Below are 4,906 nucleotides of genomic sequence, written 5' to 3' on the forward strand. Positions count from 1 at the left end.
CCGGGAGTGGGGAGAATTATAAGGGATTGGTTCACATAACTTTGGAGACTAATACATCCCAAGATCTGCCGGTGGCAAACTGGAGAGCCAGGAAGACAAACAAGTGGATCCTAGAGCAAATTAAGCCTGAAATATCACTGGAGGAAAAAATGCAAAACTGGCGCTGTCCTACTTTGGGCACATCATGAGAAGGTAGGGTTCTTTGGAAAAGGCAATAGTGCTGGGGAGAATAGAAGACAGTAGGAAAGCGGTAGGCCAAACATGAGATGGGTTGACTCCATAAAAAAGCCATGGGCATGAGTCTACAGGAGCTGAGCAGGGCTGCTGAGCACAGGGCATTGTGGGCATCACTCATTCACAGGGTCTCCAGGAGTTGGAGCCGACTCAATGGCACATAACACACACCAGGGTCCTTCCTAAAGGGGACCTAGCCTCTCTTCATTCAAGGGGCTCTAGGTCTGTAAACTAGCTCTCAAGTCTGGGGATTGATTGAAGGGCCATGACTCTGTTTTTATGAATCAGATTAGACTCTTGTTCACTTGATCTAGAACTTTTCTGCTTACACAGATCAAGTGAAAATTTAGTAGGCTTCTAAGAACCTTATGGCCAACTAGCCAATGTCATAGATCTGTGTGAGTCTGATTATTTTGACCATGGTTTTGACTCTTGGTTATCCGTTACACTAACCATGTCTACCTTGCCTTTGGTGCAGGTCACCACTTGGCTCCAGGTTCAATTGCTCCCATTGCGTTTAGGTTTCTCAATTCAATGAGTGCAGCTCCCACTGTATGGCCTAGCCTGCTGAGAAGAGTGGTCACAGAGCTCTTCAAGGATGCTGGGCCTCCTGCACAAATTTATTCTTTACAGTATTGGAAAAGGTTTGTCTTCTGGACCAGCCCATGTGGGTGAGTAGGTCTTAAATGATAAAGCCACTCTCACATTCCAGTCTTCCTAAGCCTTTGAATTCCTTCCTCTACATTAAGCCAGGGGAGGTCAGCCATTTTCTTTTAAATCCTCATCTGAGGATATGATTATTGATTTTAGAGAGAGGGGAAAGGCGAGAGACAGACAGACAGACAGACAGACATTGATGTGTGAGAGAAACATTGTTCAGTTGTCTCCTGTATGTGCCCTGACCAGGGATAGAACCCACAACCTAGGCATGTGCCCTGACCAGGAATCGAATGCGCAACCTTTCAGTATATGGGACAAAGCTCCAACCAACTGAGCCAACCTGGCCAGGGCATTTTTAATTTTCTCACTGTGGACTGCCTTTTAGCCCATATTTAAGTCAACCAAACTGTTGAACCAGCTCCCATTTTTTACAAAAATGCCCCTTTTGCTTTCTGCACCATGGGCAAGCAGCACATTCCTGGAGTGCTGTCAGCCTCCATTCACTGGATAGACCACACAACCAGCCTCAACCCCAGCTTCATGTGCTGAGCATGGGTCCCACTCTCTGGCCACGCATGGAGTACATTCATCTCCATTCCTACATGAACTTTGAAGCCCAGCCTATGTAGACCCATTCCTTCTCCCGCTGGGCTGCATGTCATCGGCTTACTCTGAAGGTTTATTCTTCATTATTGGTCCATAAAGATGGTGTGACATGGCCCCGCCCCAGGTTAACTCACTCAGTCTTTCAATAGAGTGAGATAGAGTGGACAAGCTCACCTCCAAAGTGGTGACATTTAGAGGTCCAAGAGGGCAGCTGCATAGGAGGACACGGAACTCACCCCCTCCCGTGAGCAAACTAAAATATACACAAATAGAGAGAAATACTCCTGTGAGACAACGGAGAGCTGAAAGAATCGCTTCTGAACAAACAAGAGAAAGAGAATAAATAGAGAAGGCTGGGAAGCCATGGGAGCCGTGGGAATTCTCCAGGCCCAGGAGCCAGTGAGCGCCATTGCTTACATCCCCCTCCACTTCAATAGGGTGGCCATGAGCTCTAATTAGGTGCTGTGACATACCTGCAAGATCACCTCAGCCTATTCACAGGTACATTGCCCAGAGCCTTTTGCCTTCAAGCAAACAGAGCAAGCAGGAACAGCTGAGCATTGCAGGAGCAAGCAGGAACAACTGAGGAAGGAAGACAAATCCTTCTACCTGACAAAAAAAAATCATCTCATAAATTAAAACTAAACTGCTTACAGTTACACATCTTTAAATTTCAGCACCTACTTGCTGCCACCTGCTAAATTAGAATCTTCATTTGAAATACAGTAATCTTCCACCCCATTGGCCATCCATAATCTGGGCTTAATCTGAGAAGAGGGAGTTAGTTATTCCATCTTGAACTATTTCCAATTTCAAGACTCAAAAGTGAAGGTGAGACAGTGGTGAGTTAACTTCAGTGCAACAGGCCTCATCTGAGAAAACCCTTCCACGTGGTTAACGTGGGTGGGATGACATTTGAGGGCCTACTTGTGGGTATGATCTCCTAAGGCTAGAAACCCAAGCTGATGTTTGTAGGCTTCATCTTACGCTGAAGCAATTTGGTGGAAGACTTACTGGCATCTCCCGGAAATTTAGAGGTGTGTGACCACATTGCAGATAAGTGGTTTAAGTACAGAGGAAAATGTGGGAGTTCCTGTGGTTTGTACAGGCACTTATTTTTCCAACAATCAGGTTTTTAAAGTGGTTTTTTTAAAATTTCCCCCATGGGGTCCTATGAAAGGACCAGGGGCATACACCTCCTCTACAGTAGGAGGGTTTGTGCTTTTGCTCTTGGGGCTTTTTGCAGGTTCCTGAGAAGGCTCCAGCTCAGTTTTTTCCTCCAAGGTCCTTAATGGGGTTTTGCAGCCTCTCACTGAGGGAGGCAGGAAGGGCTGTGTCTTCCTTTTGCTTCCACATGTGGTGCTCCCGCCCCTGGGAAGGATGGGTTTTTCCAGGCTTTGTTGATAAGTGCTTGAGGACCTGAAGCCATGAGCCAGCAAGAGAAAACTGTAATTTTAAGTCTACTCTTGTATGGCATTTCCAAATTTCACAGTAGTTCAACATGACTCCTTGTCCTATTTCATGGCTTGAGGAACACCCCCAGAAAGTCAGTCTAGCCCAGGGATAGGCTAGATATAATGTAAATACAGCAAGCAGAAGCATTTTTTGAAAAGTCATGAGTCCATAAGAATACACAAACGAGCAAATGGGGGGAGGGGAAGTTAAGAGGTAGGAAAGGGCAGCGCAGAGGAAAGAAAGACAGGAGAGTGAGGCAGAGGCCAAGCCTCCAGCAGGAAGAGCTCTGTGAGCAGAGGGAAGCCCCTAACTTTCAGATGAACACAAGTGAGGAGATTGCGGCTCCTGAACTCTAAATCCACTAATGACAGTGAAGATTTGTGAGGGGCCACGCCCGTGGAAGTTTTGTAATTGAGTTCTCACTCTAGGAAATTTGTCTGAGTTTTCCTTTATCTCAGCAAGTGGGAACAGAATTTTCCAGCACTCAACACAAGGTGGCGCCAGACACCCGTAGACGTAATGAGATCCTCCCAGGTGGGCTCAACTGGCGAACTTTCCCTGAAGGAAGTGAGTCACACCGGATTGAAAGGAAACAGAGATCTGCACCAACAGGAAGTTAGCCTAAGGAAAAATAAAGCACACAGAAAATAAAGGTTAAAAAAAATTTAAGAGATGGGGTGGAGTAGCACAGAGGTTAGGTAGGCAGATAGTCTACAATCCCCCTGTAGAAGGATTGTTTTTTTTAATTTATTGTTGACCATATTACAGATGTCTCCCATTTTCCCTTCCCTTGCCTCCCTCCACCCACTGTAGAAGGATCTTTTATTTTTTTCATATATTTTTATTGATTTCAGAGAGGAAGGGAGAGGGGGAGAGAGCTAGAAACATCAATGATGAGAGAGAATCATTGATCAGCTGCCTCCTGCATGCCCCCTACTGGGGATCAAGCCTGCAACCCGGGCATATGCCCTGACCAGGAATCAAACCATGACCTCCTGGTTCATAGGTCGGCACTCAACCACAGAGCCACACCAGCCGGGCCCCACTGTAGAAGGATCTTAAAAGAACTTAGCCATGGAATCCCTGGCAGGACAGGCGATGGGCAGGTGCAGAAAGATTGCAAGTAGAGCAGCTGGTGAGGAGGCTGATGCAAGCGTTCAGGTGACACTGGGTCTGACTTGGATCTGGAAATGGTGGTGGAGAAAAATGCTTCTGATTGTTATATTTACATTTACTAGTATTCTTCATTGATACAGTGAGTCAATAAGCCCAACACGATTGAATAACAAGACTAAGTATAAATGCACTCTACTCACCTTTTTTGCGAATTCATTGTATTAGCATTTGCTGTTTTGTGTATCCTTATGGACTCATGACTTTTCCAATTTATTGTCAGTTGATGTCAGCCAAGATTCTCCTTTGGGATGCTCCTTTTAGATTCTCCTTTTGGGGTTTTTGTTTATTGGACCCTGAAGGCAGGACTAAGAAAGCTGGGCTCGATCCTGGGTTCAGGCACACTCTACTGGGTTGAGCAATAACAAGGACTGCAACACATGGTCAGTCTTCATTGTCATCCTATTGGAGTTATTACTTGTGCCCCTTTTTACTGTTAAAGTGTCCCGGAAGGGGGGAAAGGAGGCCTGGGGTGTCAGGACATAGTGCTCCAGGAGAGAGAAGGACGTAACCAGATACAGAGAAGGCAGCCCCTCTGGGGATTAGCTTAGTGTCTGGTGTGTTTGGGTTTCAATGAATGTATTCTGGGGACCTGAGAAAACAACAGAATAATCAATAGAACTCTGTATACCCACATATACCAGCAAGAATGGATGGGCCCTGGGACAACTGTGAGAGAGACTCAAGGAAAGGGAAGTCATGGGTCATTTCTGGGTCCAGAGGGACAGTGGCCAGAGTGGAGAGGCTGGGAAGAGGGAAGAAGGAATGTGGTGATCAG

Source organism: Myotis brandtii, unplaced genomic scaffold, assembly GCF_000412655.1.
Source record: "Myotis brandtii unplaced genomic scaffold, ASM41265v1 scaffold18, whole genome shotgun sequence".
Classification (NCBI taxonomy): Eukaryota; Metazoa; Chordata; class Mammalia; order Chiroptera; family Vespertilionidae; genus Myotis; species Myotis brandtii.